This window comes from Balaenoptera physalus, assembly GCF_965194825.1.
Source record: "Balaenoptera physalus genome assembly, chromosome: 6".
In the NCBI taxonomy this organism is placed as follows: Eukaryota; Metazoa; Chordata; class Mammalia; order Artiodactyla; family Balaenopteridae; genus Balaenoptera; species Balaenoptera physalus.
Window position 1 is genome coordinate 91,017,658 of NC_138885.1, and position 16,005 is coordinate 91,033,662.

At 39.4% G+C, this 16,005-nt stretch overlaps 1 long non-coding RNA gene across 1 annotated transcript; it reads right to left on the bottom strand.

The window, feature by feature from the left end:
* Positions 1-1,522: 1,522 nt before the first annotated feature.
* On the bottom strand, positions 1,523-15,562 carry LOC309663428. Its single transcript, XR_014265263.1, has 2 exons — positions 15,500-15,562; positions 1,523-11,583 (listed from the first exon to the last, which is right to left on the bottom strand). It is a non-coding gene; the product is annotated as an uncharacterized lncRNA (long non-coding RNA).
* Between the last annotated feature and the right edge of the window lie 443 nt (positions 15,563-16,005).

Below are 16,005 nucleotides of genomic sequence, written 5' to 3' on the forward strand. Positions count from 1 at the left end.
AGAATTTTGTTAAAATCTATCCTTAAGCCTCTTGAGTGGACCTTCTTGTTCTTTCTGGGAATCTAAATAAAATAGTACCTATCCTCAAGATCTCTTACTATTATTCAAGAGAAGAAACAAGATAATTTCCTTTAAAGAATTAACTTGAAATAAATGAACAAGTTTACTGATGTGCCTGACATGATAGTAGGCGCTAGGGTGGAGGGGGGTGTGAGCAGCAGAGGTCCCTGTTAGTATACCAATGAGTTTGTAATCAGAAGACCTGGGTTTGGGTCTCAGCTCCAACATTTACCAACAAAGTAATTACCAAGGAAAAAGAATTCCTACCCTAATTGTTTCATAGGATTGCTAGAGGAAGAAAAGAACATGTTATACATGAGAGTTCTCTGCACATCAGGCATCCGCATCTTCTCAGAGATTTACAAGGATATGACCACAGTTCATTGGCTTCCATTGTTCCCTAGCAGAGAGGGTAGCTAATTCTTAGTGGAGAGCACTCAAAATGTGGGTGAAATAATGGTCACGGGAAAATGTTCACATCACGAACGTTTGTCTAGGAAGGGTCAGGAAGGGATTAAAAAGAGCAGGAGAAAGAAATGTGACTTGGATTTCCTGAGGCTCCAGCCTTTAAGCAGACACTCCTACAACCTCACCCTGTAGAGACACTCACCCTCATTTCTAAAACCAACAGACTGTGCAATAGCTCTGCCTTTGCCATCTTTCTTCCAGCATTTGAACGATTTGTCGCTTTTCCAGATTGCCCACCATTTCCAGACCTCATGTAAGCCACAAGATATAAAATTATCTGATGTAGACACCACGCATGTATGCATTTTGTGGACTGTAGGAAACCACTTAGGCAGATGGTTCAGACAGAGAGACCTTCACAAGCACGCTGCCTGCTGCGGCTGTGCCACTGCCATTCACATGCTCTCCGCTATTCTAAAGTTCCAAAGACACCGTCACCTGCCTCCTTCAACCATGAGGGATGGCAGAGACCAGATGAGGTGACGGTCTCTGAACATATTTATTATGAGAATTTTTAAACGTGTACATCATTTTAAACCACTCAGAAAATTTTAAATGCTTGTGGTTGAGAGGCTATTAATTTTCTGTTTCGATAAACTCAGTTGGTTTTATCGCATGCCTCAATATTTAAGAATCTTGAGGATTGATACATGCTAGCAAGGAGTGGGCTTTTTTTTTTAATAGATCTTTATTGGAGTATAATTGCGTCACAATACCGTGTTAGTTTCTGTTGCACAACAAAGCGAATCAGCCATATGCATACCCATGTCCCCATATCCCCTCCCTCTTGAGCCTCCCTCCCATCCTCCCTATCCCACCCCGCTAGGTCATCGCAAAGCACCGAGCCGATCTCCCTGTGCTATGCTGCTGCTTCCTACCAGCCAACTATTTTACATTCGGTAGCGTATATATGTTGATGCTACTCTCACTTCGCCCCAGCTTCCCCCTCCCACCCCATGTCATCAAGTCCATTCTCTACGTCTACCTCTTTACTCCTGCCCTGCAACTAGGTTCATCAGTACCTTTTTTTTTTTTTTAGATTCCATATATATGTGTTAGCATACGGTATTTGTTTTTCTCTTTCTGACTTACTTCACTCTGTATGACAGACTCTAGGTCCATCCACTACTATAGTAGTCCATCCACTACAAATAACTCAATTTCTTTTCTTTTTACGGCTGAGTAATATTCCATTGTATATATGTGCCACATCTACTTTATCCATTCATCTGTCGATGGACATTTAGGTTGGTTCCATGTCCTGGCTATTGTAAATAGTGCTGCAATGAACATTGTGGTGCATGTCTCCTTTTGAATTATGGTTTTCTCAGGGTGTATGCCCAGTTACAGTTTTGATTTGCATTTCTCTAATAATTAGTGATGTTGAGCATCTTTTCATGTGCCTCTTGGCCACCTGTATGTCTACCTTGCTGAAATGTCTATTTAGGTCTTCTACCCATTTTTTAATTGGATTATTTGTTTTTTTGATACTGAGCTCCATGAACTGTTTGTATATTTTGGAGATTAATCCTTTGTCTGTTGTTTCATTTGCAAATATTTTCTCCCATTCTCAGGGTTGTCTTTTTGTCTCATTTATGGTTTCCTTTGTTGCACAAAAGCTTTTAAGTTTAATTAAGTTCCATTTGTTTATTTTTGTTTTTATTTCTGTTACTCTAGGAGGTGGGTCAACAAAGATCATTAATTTGCCCTTTAATTTTTAATCCATGTGGTTCTTAAGAAAGAAATTTAATATATTGATTTGAAATTTTGTTTCAATGAAAAATTAGCTCTCTCTGGGCTAAAATTAATCATCAGTGAATTTATTGAGTCACAGCAAAGGACTGAAATTTCCGTTATATGGGTGGTTGTGTGTCATTAAGAAGCCTCCTGCAAAGTGGAAAAAGATGCTCTTGCAATGCAGGGTGAGTGAAATGCTTCTAGAATGGAATGAACTTTATTGAAGGGCTGCATTGAGCATGCATACTTAAATAATGAGGAAAATAAATAATAAAGCTATTTTGTAAAATAAGAATGACTGAAGAAGACAGGTAAAATACCACCACCACCGTTTTCTTTTCATTTTGTACTTCTTCCCCTTCTAAGATCTCTCTAAGACCTCCAATTTTTAGGTCATAAGTCAAACCCAATTAAACTTTAGATAACTTATCCAAATTATATGCCATTTCTTTAAGTGAAATCCCTTCATTTATTTAACAAACATGTATCCACCACCTTCAACATAATATTCAACGAGGTATCACATAAGAAAAATTGGGAAAGTAATTTTTACAGGATTGACTCTTGTGTACAGGTTTCAATCAATGAGTCTGGGGTTGCTCCCTTTGTTAAAATACCCTGCCTTTAAAAAAAAAGTATCACTTGAAACTGAATCTTCTAAGACATTTGTTTACACCTCTTAAGAATATGAGATAATTTACCCCTCTCTTCTTTCACTTGGGCTGCATATGGTTAGATCTGTGTTTGTTATCTTTATTTATCAGGAACAGAATGTAATCTTTAGAATTATCTTCTGAGAGGGAGGGACACAAGAATCACCCTCTCCCAGCAAAGAAACTGATATTAGAAATAACAAATACTGAATCAAATCTGTCACCCCAATTCCTTCCTAAGATTAGTCACTGGATTCATTTTTCCCTTTTTTTTTTTTTCTGAGCATAATCCAATTACTAAATGGTTTAGAAAAAAAAATCCTAATGAAGTAAGAGGAAGTTAAAGGGGAAAGAAAATTAGACTTTGAAGTACAACCCCAAAGACTGATTTTATTTTTTCGGTTTCTTTGCAAGCATGATGTTTTTGCGTAATTTAATTGGCTCATTTCTCATTTTTTGTCATCTCTTTCTTGTTGCCTAGCCGAGGGGCAGAACACTCTGCTTTACATCATTGTTTTAGCCTCTATCAAAGGCCTTATTATGCACACCCCATCATAAGTAATATCAAAATCCATAATCCTTACCTTCAACTGAGTTAAATATAATTGGACTTAAAACAACCAATTATGTCCTTAATTCGGCTGGTGTGTAAGGTGCAGAATGCAATTTCCCTGGAGGCAGTGGCAACACCCTGACTCTATAAAGTACTTTTAAAGGAATTTTATCATTGTTCCTGTTCCCTGCCACGCCTGTCTCCCACTGCACCTCCCCAGGCACAGATTCCATTCATGATGTTACCCACCGGTCCCCAGCACACCCCACCTCCTCCCCTACAGTGCTTTTGTTCCCTCTTCCTCTGTAGACAGAACGTCTTTCTGCCCTCCCTGTAATTCTCCAGCTGAAATCCCACTCATCCTTCCAAGCCCAGCTCAGCTGCTACATCTGTCTTAAAATCTCCCCCATCCCCAGAATTATTCCTCCCTCTTTTTTTTGCTCCTATAACACCAAGCATCTCACATTGGGCCTGATTTTAGAGATGTTCGTGGTCTCTTCTGTTTCATTTTCTAAATTGTAAATTCTTGAAAGGCAGGAATTTAGAAATTTATGTTTAGATCTCTTTAGCCCCTCTCATGTTGCCTTTGGCCTGGGACGCATCCCACAATTGTTTTTAGTGAACGAACAATCAACCCATCTGCATACTACATCCATCATGGTTCTCTTAAGTTCAGAATCCTTGCTGAATAGAATATGTTTTTCCTTCTCCCCTCAAAATTACTGATAAGACTTCTTTTTCCTGCTCACGTTAATAGGAAAATATAAAGACTGGTACAGAGGGAGAAGCTAATGTTGGCTTTTTTTTTTTTCCTGTAGCAAATGCATGTCTAGAAAACCATTTTCCTCTAATCATTGCAATGAACATGTAATGTACTCTGGTAAACACTGCTGTCTGATGTGAGCCTTTCCTGATGTAGTCAGCTCCAGTCGAGGTGTTCATTAAACTGTGCACCATGCTGGGAGCTGTATTTTGCATGTGCTATGACCAGGAGTCTGAATCTTTTATCGGTGCGTATAGGATGGTTTCAGAGTAGTGGTATTTTCCACCTCCTTAATTATTGAATGTGAAGGTAATTAACATATGTTTATTGGATTGGTAATTTCTTTTAATTCGGGATTCAAGAAGGAGTCTCTTAGAGGATGCCCAGCCCACATGAACTCAGTCTCCAAAATGGAAACATTGTAGACATCAAGGCATTAAACCAAAGAATGTGCCTCTCCCACCCTGATCTTTGGAAGAAACTATTAACGTGCACAGACATGCATACACGCAGACACACACACAAAATAACTGATTTTTAGAATGCTTTATCAGTTGAGCTAATCTAAAAACAGAGCAGAACATTTGGTTTTTACATGTATTGCACTGATCACCAAACTAGATTGCTCTACAATGAAAGGCATGTTTCCTTATGAACCAGTTTGAGAGACGTCCCAGTTATAAAACATTTGCAATAAGTGCCAAGCTCCCAGCCACCATTTTCAGACGCCTCAGACTCTCCTGTGGCAGTGGGCTGAGTTACCTCCAACTCTAGCTGTTACATTTTCAGGTGAACTTCGGATCACACTCTCAAGAATGGATCCAGAGACTGTTCTGGTTCTTCCCCAACAAGACGTGCCCCAAGTGGAAGCCCAGTTGTGCCGCTCCCCACTCCTCAGAAGATGGTCTCTGGGTTGTGCTACAGTCACCCTGTGACACAGCAGAACACTGCAGACGTTTCCCTGCAAGCTTGAGACTCCACTGGGTCCAAAAATAACTAGACAGGCCAGGTTTGGATCTAGGAAACTTTTCAGCTCATAGACATATTTAATAATGGAAACACTGGTCTGAAATTTCCTACAGAGACCTCTTCTTTGGAAATGGTTTTATTTATACATAGCTACAAAAATACCATTTCTGAAATAGTTATGTGGGGCTGAGTGTTTAATATTTTTGTGATTTCTGGAAAAGTTCTTTCAACTGGTAAAATCAAAAGCTCTTCTGTTTTTCCTCAACAGCTACCTCAGTAAGTGTAAACAAGGCTACAGAAAGCAAGTAAAACAGAGCCCGTTCATCTGCTTACGACTTGGCGCTTCATTGATAAGAACTTTTTTTTCCCCAGAAAATCTGGGCGCATTTTGTTCTGTTTTACACCATCCTATATTTAAACATGCAAAAATAGCTGTGGATATTTTTTATTTCATTTAATGCTTAACAATGCTGTGTATATTGTCATTATGCGGCTTAAAACAAATTTTGTAATTCCAAAGGAGTTTTGAATTCCCTGGAAAACTGTGCAAAAATGTTTAAATGTCATTAAATCCAAAAACTACTCTTATTAATCAGCAAAATGTGCACCACTCCGCTTTTTGCTTTCTAACACGACCTTAAATGACTCAGCTCTCAGGTCTGCTGTCAATGCCCCTTGTTGGATGTAAAAAAAAAAGAGGCTTCTTCCTACTGCAAAGACAGGAGGTATTTGAGACCAAACCAGGGGAAGCAGTATGAGATCTTTATTACGTTCCAGGCTGGCGCAGGAAACAAACAAGACCCAGCCCTTTATGACCTCAGAGGAGAAAAGGATTTGGACTTTAAAGTTGTGGCATTGAGGTGCTGGCTCCGCTACTCTTGGTACAAACCTTAAATCACTTAATTTCACAAAGCCTTTATTTTCTCATCTGTAAAATGGGGCAATTCGTTCTTGCTTTCCTACCACCAGGATCGTTGACAGAATCAAGTGATGTATCTTATACATACAAGTGCTTTGTAAACTATGAAGGATCAAAGAAACAGAAAACATTACTTTAAAAAAAGACAAACGAAATGTTGTTTTCAACTAAACCTACTATGATTTTCTTTAGATGATGGAATATATTATCTTTTATTTTCCTAATTATTTTTCTAATTGCTGTTAAGAGGCTGTCTCAGCAGAAGAAGGCTATTCTGTCTATCCTCTAACTTTCTGATGGTTAGAGGAAACTGTGTCCAGACAGTTTTGGTCAAAAGGGTTATGAAAACACAAAATGACTGAACACATATTCTATTAGGCCTTTGACATGCAGCATAAGGAAACTATACCAGTAATTCAGTACCTCCAGCCGCTGGATGTCTCTGGATTAGTGAGAGTAACATTCTCCTGACAAGCAGACGCTCAACATGTATAACGGCCCTCAAATCAATAGAATTTTATTCCTTGCTCATGTGAAGACTGAAACAGGTGTCCCTGAAAGGTAAGGGCTGTTCTCCAAGCAGTGTTTGAAGCACCAGTCTCCTTCCATCTTCTGGCTCCACCATCTTCATTCAACACAGCATTCCCAAGGTTGATATGTTTGTGTTGAGCCAAAGCAGAAAGGGAAGAAAAGCGTGAGAAAACTCACGGGCTCCTTCGCCTTCAACCTGGAAGTGATGTTATCACTCTGTTTACACTTCACTGGCAAGAACAAGTCGTGTGGTCTCACCTGGTTGGAACAGGAGCTAGGAATTATAGTCCCTGGGTGCACAGCCACAACTTTGTGATATGGAAGGGAGCATTAATTAGGGTTGACAATTTGTTTGCAATCTCTGCCACCCTATCACTTACACAACAAGCCTAAAGAATGTCAAGAATGTCAGAACTAGAGGGCACCCTGGAAGTTATCTCCCTCAGCATTTCTCAAACTTTTTTGACGGTGACATACAGAATAAATTACATTTTACATCATAACCCAGTACACCACACATGTGTGTGTATCTGAAACAAAAGTTACATAAAATAATACTTTTTCCTCCTCTGCATGATGCAGATACTTTCTACTCTTTGATTTTAATGTTTTTTTATCACTACTTTTGACACATAACTTGATTTCTCAGCCTGATAGTGGATTGTGACCCACTAGATCTAGCTCGTCACTTTAGAAATGACACATATGAAGCTCTGAGGAGTTAAGTGATACAGTTGAGGTCACAGGTAGTTGGCAGCCACTTTGTGCTCACACTTGTGAGCACTAATCATTAGCCCAGGGATTATTTTTTTAAAACAGTATACATTTACTGGTTTAAATTTTAGATACAAGTATCTTTGCTGGAAAATTTGAATGTATTTGAAGTAGGCCAGTGCTTACCTGCAAGTTATTATTGAATAATGTATTATTCTCTAAATCTACATATTTTTAAAATTTGAAGATGACTGCCTATAGAAATATCAGCTGTAGTTTATAAATATTTAGGTATTTTGAATCTTGAGTGAGTTGAAAAACAAGGATTCAATTTTGCTTTCTCTTTTATGAATCTGTCTTAATACTGAACTCAATTTTCTCTCAAAAATATTTAAATTCTAAAAACGACTTGCCTCAGAAATTCTAAGTTTACTTCTGAATCTCTACTCTTAAAAGAAAAAAAAAAACCCTTCTAAACACACAGGTATGCAAAACTTTAAAATGATATGTGTGCTTCTTTCTTGTCTCACAATGTTATTTTCTAATTATAGGGTCACTTGGAAGGTTGAACTAAAGAGTAACCTTTGGAGACAGAATAGGACTATCCTCATCAGACACACAGCCTCTTGATCTTGAAGGAAGAATGATCATTAAGAAGCGAAAACAATCTCTGAAATGAACACACCCTCTTTAAATTCAGTTGTATTTTTATTTTTCTTACATTCTGTGCAAGGCTTATGATGTTCTTATGATCTCTTGCCAACTCTTTTGATTAACAAGATTGTGTGGGGAAAAAATGCTTTTTTGAGCACACATCATACATTTTCCTCAAAGAATTGTACTGCACAGGGTAATTAATGTTATAAATAGCGAGTGTTTATTCCTTTGAGGAAGCTGCTAGGTGTGGGATCCAGCTGGCTAGGTGAGTGTTTACTCAACTGAGAAATTCACACTGTAGGCACAATGCATCGTAATGCTACATGGGTGGGATGGAAGGGGGAAACGACTCTAGGAGAAGAGATTCCCATCACTTTCTACAAGTTACCAGGAATTGGCTTATGATCCTGGAATTTGACATCATTTTCTGGTAGCATCAGTGTGGTATCAAGTGGACATGTTCCAGTCCTGACTCTTCTCCTTACTATCTAGGTGACTTTGGGGAATTTGTTTAACCTCTCCGAATCCTCCATTATTTCTGTAAAACAGGAGTACTTACATTATAGGATTTTATGGAGATTAAATGAGATAATGCATGTAAAGTACTTGGGGAAATGTCTGGTATATGGAAAATGTACAGCGAATACTATTGTTAAGTTAAATTTTAGGACCCAAGAAGGAATTTAACAAATAACAAATAACTGTGAGGCTTTTTTTTTAATCACTCATGAGCAGATCCCTTTAGGTTAGAGAAGCATTATTATTCTTATAGAACTCCATATTTATTTAGAAAGGCCTCTATAGACTGAATTTGGCCCTCTCCAAAATTTAATGGAAAGACCCTTTACTGGCATCATGTGGCAAAATAGTACAACAGATTAAATATATATTTAGAGAGGAAAAAGAGGCATCATCAGTGTGACGTAGCAAGCTATAGATCATATTCCAGAGTGTCATTCATTGAAAGGAGCCTGCCTGTTCTCTCTTGATCACTTGTCCACCCAGAATCCTTGACAAGGAATTCTTTGGGGATTTTGTAGATTTCAGCACGACATACTTCAACAGATTCACAACCCCTGGTTTGGTGATTTGATGCAGTTAACGGTAAATCTCCTTACATTGTTAACAAATCCAGAGAACTGAATGACACTAAATAAGTTTCACGTGATCTAGCTTATCTCTCAGGTCATCTTTCAAGGTTGAGAATTAAGACAATTATCTAGATAATCCACAAGTCACCTTGGTCTCCAGGAAGGAAATCAGGGCTTTTCTCGACATGATTTCCCTGTCCTCATCTGGCTAATGAAATCCAGGTTTTCTCCTGACTCCTAACATATTTAAATCTTAAAGACGTGGGAACTTCTGAACTTCAAAAATTATTTTCTATTTACATGCATTACTTATTTTGAGAGAAGATTTCACCTGTATTAAAATGTGATCTTTTCTGCCTTGGGGGGAACTTTCTTTTTTACTCTAGGGACAAAATAATAGCAATTCTATATTTGTTGGTAACTTTCAATTCCTGCATCATATAACATTGGATTGCCCCCATGAAAATACTTTATTTCAAAGGCAATTTCACAGGAAATGCTAGCTTAACTCTTTGGCAATTACTACGGCTTTAACGGTTTTGTTCACTGCTGCATCCCAGCACCTAGAACTGTGCCCAGCACATACTTGGTACAAATAAATATTAGTTGAATATAATAATAATTCATTAAATCAATCTTAGACATATAATTATATCCCAAACCATAGTTTTAAAATAAAAATTTTTATAAGATCATATGGAATCAAAATAGAAATATTGATTATTACTCATTAAAATGAGACCATTAGAATACCTTTATTGATTGTCATGCATTTTTCAAGAGTCAGTAGTATATAATTGAACTGAAAAATCAACCAAACTCTTTTACAAAAATAAATCTTTGATTCTTAAAGTTCAAAGTAAAAAGCATCAGACACTATAAATTCTTTTGATCAACTGAAACTATTCCTCTGCTCCAGGAACTGCTCCAAAGAACAGAATTTTCTTGTTTGCAATTTTCAGCTGGCAGATGAGAAACGCATGAAGCTTTATCCAAATGGAAAACTCAGTCATTCTTGGTAAAGTAGAGGGAAAGAAAAAAAAAAACCTTTCAGCTCTTAGAATTTGTCACTGGGAAGAATATTAGGTGATGCAACTTATTTCTTTGAGCAGGAACAGGCACAGACCGACTGACTCCTAATTTTCACATTTAACTGCATTCTGATCACAATTATCCTTCCTCACCGTTCTCCGGGTCTCCTACAGCACATGGCTACCCCCACACACACTCACATCTGGGGATTTTCTAGGGATTTCTTGATGAGATTGCAGGATTCTCTCCCACCTATGACCTCAGCCAGACTTGTGCAGCCTAGGATTCATGGAGAGGTGAGGCAAAGGTGGCTTTTGTGACACTCCTTTGGGGTCAGTTTTCCCCTCACCCCCCTGCCTTCAAGTTACATGGGAAAGCGCATACTGCTGATGATTGCAGAGGCCCTCCTGGGAGGAAAAGCAGTGTTTACACAATTATTACTGAGCTGGATTCCAAACTCTTTATTGTTTTAGTTGCCTGTTTTGAATCACACAGAGATGATTAGGAAGTACTTTGGAAACTAACTGAAAAAGAAAAGTGACATGGACTATTGCAGTGGTTCCCAGACTCTGGGGTTTCATGGACCAGTAATATGTCAAAAATAAGTTGGGAAACCAAGAGACAGTGGCCAACTTTTATTGCCCAAGTAAGACATTAAAACAATAATACAGTGTCTTATTATCCATAATCACTAGGTTTTCCTAAAAGGAGCAACACTAATAACAAAAAAGCAGGAAGAATGTAACCTTGGAATAAAGGACTATTCTTCCCAAGAAAGGATGGCTGGTAGCCTTAAACAACAAAGAGAGACAGAGAGACAGAGAGCACTGTCGGGGGCTCCCATGGTCATCCCAGATCTCCTCAGCCCCCTCTTATTTGTTCTTTACCAACACCACCCCTTCTGGGCTTGGCTTCTGACCACGTCCACCAGCAGCCTTCTTCAGGGGACTGCCCTTGGGCTTCTGGAGTTTCTTTGGGTTCACGTACAGAAAACCAGAAGTGCCTGGGCATGCCTGACTGCTGCTTGAGTGTGAAAGCCTAGATCCCTTCCTTAGAGGTGGACAACGTCTGAGGGGTAATTTACATATGATCAGGCTGAGGCTGGGCTTGCCTCTGAAGTCATGGCCCTGCTTGGCTTCCCTCCCATCCCATCCTGCTTCCCCTGTTCCTTTCCTGCTTTCTCCTGGGAGCCATTCCTTAATATTTCACTTGCCTGTAAACCCGCAGGGTAGCTTCTGAGGAACTTGACACTTGGGTGAACATTTCTTCCCAGATCAGCGTCAGCATGTTCATGGCCTTTGAGGGAACCTCCGGAGACTAGACTTGGATGAGAGGAACTGGGTTCAAGTCCAAGTTTCACCACCAACCAGATGTTTGCTCTCGGCCAAGTCCCCCAACCCTCAGCTTTTCCAGTTTCCACTCATGCTACATGATGGCTAGAGGGAGGATATGGAATGAGGGTGAAGTTGGGACCAATTCCACAAATGCAGGTAAGGAAAAAATGGTTTTTTTATCTCCTAGAGCTGATTCAGTCTCTCTTATAAGCCCCTGTCCCACTGTAAAAGGAGGACGACATGAAATTCCAGCCTAGTCAACACTGTCTCATCCAATCATTTAAATATTTAGACTCTTTAGATAAATCAATCTTTATCAGGCAAGTGCTATTCTTTCAGATGTCCTACTCCTGGTCCGGGAGAACAGAAGGAGGGTGTGTTACCTCCGAGTGGCAGGAGAAAGGAGGACCTCAGAGCTGGGCGTCAAGGGCTCAGACCTGTCTGCCTGCTGCCCGGTCTCTTAGCCCTTGTCCACTGGCTGCGGGGCACCCGGCTGGCATTGGGTGTTGATCTAGGACTCGGGAATGGGCAGTGGCTGCCTTGGCTCAATCAGTGGATAACCCACTCCTCTGCTGTCTACACGCCCCAAGTATCTCCCTGGCATTAAGACATCCTGAAGTTTGGCTGTGACTTCCATTCGATGGCCACCCTGGATGGCACTCTGTATAGGTCACCATGTCCCTGCTGTGGTGACTCGCTCTGGCAGGTTGCCCAGCCAAACTCTCAGTCCCCAGGTGCTCTGACAGACCATGCAGGTCTCTGCAACGCCGCACAAAGGCAGCGCAATGCTAGCACAGTCTTCCTCTGCCCAGCCACACGGTGCCATCACTTTACAGCGAGTACAAGGTACTATGATCCGCCTTCCAGATGCTGAAGCACTTTGCTGTGAATCAACACTGTGCAAAGACCGGGAGATGCAGGGGGATGGACCCCTCAAGAAAGGAAACTGGCATGAGCTTTGGGGAACAATGCAAGAAAGCAAGCAATTAGGCAGCAGCTCTGCAGCATGGGCTTCTGTCCTGGGGGGCTTCAGGATGGACACAGGCCCATGAGGTCAGAAGAGTCCAGGGAAGGCCAACGCCCATGACTGGAACAATGGCAGGGGCGACCCTGCTGGTGTCTCAAACACGGCACAATCTGAGTTCTCTTTTCAGAAATCCTTATCAGTCTTGGTCTGATTCTCTATCATATCTATCATATCTATCTTTACTCAGTCCCTTAAAAAATGGAGACAAACTCAGAAATCATTGTCAAATCCAATGTTACGAAGATTTTCCCATATATTTTCTTCTAAGAGTGTTATAGTTTTAGGTTCTCTATTTAGATCATTAATGTATTTTGAGTTAATTTTTGTGTATGGTGTAAGTTAAGAGTCCAACCTCATTCTTCACATGTGGATGTCTAGTTTTCCCAATACCGTATGTTGAAAAGACTGTCCTTTCCCCCACTGAATGGTCCTGGTACCACTGTCAAACACTATTTGCCCATTTATACGCAAGGGTTTATTTCTGAGCTCTCTATTCTGTTCTGTTGGTACAGACGTCTGTCTTTATGCTAGTACCACAACTGTCTTGATTGTTGTTGCTTTGTAGTATGTTTTGAACTCAGGAAGTATGAGACCTCCAACTTTGTTCTTCTTTTCCAAGAAGTTTTCTTAGCATTTAATGTATTAATGTAATTTTTTGTGAATCTCTAAGAGAGGGAGAAAATATGGAAGGTTTTATTTGCCCAGAATATTTTATCAGATCATTATCCTAGGGAACACATTTTAGGAAATATTGCTCTGCATAATTCAGATTTTTTAAAAAAATTCTGACTGATAGCCACTGACACACAATTTTCAAAATTCACTGGGTTTTAATAACCCAAAATAATCATTTTCTTTTTCTCTATCATATCTATCTTTACTCAGTCCCTTAAAAAATGGAGACAAACTCAGCTCCCTGAGGTGGCTGCTCTCCATAAATGTACCTAGAACAGGAAGGCTGCTGGGCTTCTGTCATGAGGAAAGCAAACACTTCCACAGATTTCAAGCTTGATTTGTTTTTCCTGGTCAGAAAAAGAAACTCAAAGCTGATTATTAAATTAAAACTTTAAGTGGAGAAAACAATGTCAAGCAACTGGGTGTTAAATCCCACCTCCTCAGTGTGACGCAGACCTACCATTTAGTTTGTCCTTCCCCTACCCCCGCCCCGCCACCATCTCATAAGACATGGGGTGTCTCTAGAAACCTTGTTTGGCCAATGTTCATAGTATGGACATCTGAGCTGTTATGGCCAGGTCTCTTCCTTTTTCATCTCAGGTATATTCCTTGGGCTGTCAAGGGTCATGCCTTTAAGCACCCCCCTTATACACGTATTGTTGCCCAAAGATAATTTGTGTCAATCAGAGCAATCAGTTCACCAAGAGGTGAGTTCATAATCTGCATAATGGTCTCCCAAAACCTCACAGACCAAGGAAACGTCAGGTCATGTATCTGAACAGGCTGTAAATGTAGGAGAGTCACAGAAATCTATGAATGACTTGTTCTTTAGTGTACTGAGGTCCATATCTACTTTATTTCTATAAATACATCTATTTATAAATCTATGTAATGTATATAAATATTACAGATTGTTTCTAATGAGGCGAGAGAGAGAAGAGAGAATAAAGAATGTTTTTCTAATAAGGATGATGAAAATGTATATTTATGGCTCTTCTCAGAATATGTTTTTGGGTGCTTTTCCTTTTTCTGTATCTATCAGAATACACGCACTATGGAAAAATAATGCACTACATAAATTCTAGTTATATTAGCATAAAAATGAAAAGTAATCACAGGAAATGATTACAGTATAAGTATGCTTATAAATTCAATATTTTTCTTTGTGAAAGATGCAGTGTGTGATTTCTAGTGGAAAAAAAAGAGATGTTTACTTCATATCTAAATATAGACTTTTTTTAGTATAAAAATGGAAAAACTATCCAGGATGCTTAATGTGAGTTAATAAAATTACAGTTAGTCTGAACAACTCTCCCTACTGCTTTGAAGCACTCACCAACATTTAACAGAAATGCCAAGCCTGCTGGGCTATTAAATGAGAAGAGTAATATTCATACTTGCCCCTGCCCATACCATAAGGTTGTCCTGGGAGATAAAATGAGCCAGTAGTATATACAACAGGGGTCCAACCCTGCACCAGCATAGAGGCTTTTTTTCCATTCTGTCACACAGCCTCTGGTTGTCAATGCCTGACACCATCTGTATATAGGAGGAGGGGTCCAAGTGTCTTGGATCACTGAAAAGGATGAGCAAACACACAAGAGAGTTTGGATGGAGCTTGGCAAAGTCTCAGAGATGTGCCAGCTTTCTTCTGATGGGCAATCCAGGGCTACTGTGCAGGCAACTATGGATAAAAGAAACATACCTCACACCTCAATGTTTCAATGTTCAGAGCAGCATTATTTACAATAGCCAAGATATAGAAGCAACCTAAGTGCCCATCAAAAGATGAATGGATAAAGAGGATGTGGGGAGACACACACACACACACACACACACACATATACAGTGGACTATTACTCAGCCATAAAAAAGAATGAAATTCTGCCATTTGCAGCAACATGTACCATAGAGGGTTATTGTACTTAGTGAAATAAGTCAGACAGAGAAACACAAATACTTTATGTTATTATTTACACGTGAAATCTAAAAAGTAAAACAAATGAGTGAATATAACAAAACAGAAACAAACTCACAAATATAGAGAACAAACTAGTGGTTACCAGTGGGGAGAGGGAAGGGGGAGGGGTAAGATAGTGGTAGGGGATTAGCAGATACAAACTACTATGTATAAAATAGATAAGCAACAAGGATATATTGTATAACAGGGAAATGTGGCCATTATTTTGTAATAACTTTAAATGGAGTATAATCTATCAAAATATTGAATCACTATGTTGTACACCTGAAACTAATATAACATTGTAAGTCAACTATACTTCAATTAAAGAAGAAAAAGGAAAAAAAGAAACATACCCAGGATCTTGAAGCGACAGCTAATATGGCTCTTGTCCCTGGCTGACGTGAAGTGCTACCTCTAAGTGTGATAATGAGAGAAAATAAAGATCAGCATTTTAAGATTTCATCTTGAAAAAGACTTACAGTTTTGTCCTCTCAACTTCTTACTCTCCCCTACTTTACAAATAGTCTTCTTTCTTGGCCAGCCCAGGTTCCAGGTTCTAAGAGTCAGAATTGGGTAAATGAACAGGAGAAAAATAGGACCAGAAATGTACGAGGAAGTGGGGAGGAGACCAGGGCCATGGGGGCTGAGACACAGACAGAGAAGAGAGCTGGTGAGAAGGTGAGGAGTAAGTTAAAAGAATGAGAATCTCCTCATTTCTTGGTGTTTGAGAAAACTGGAGAGGAAGAAAGACCCTCAGGAAGGTTTCTAAAGGTTGTGAACTAGATCATAAAGTAAAACCATTCAATAAGTGGATGATAAAAGTTCTTTGAAAAACACAATTAAAGATGTGAATGGCTCT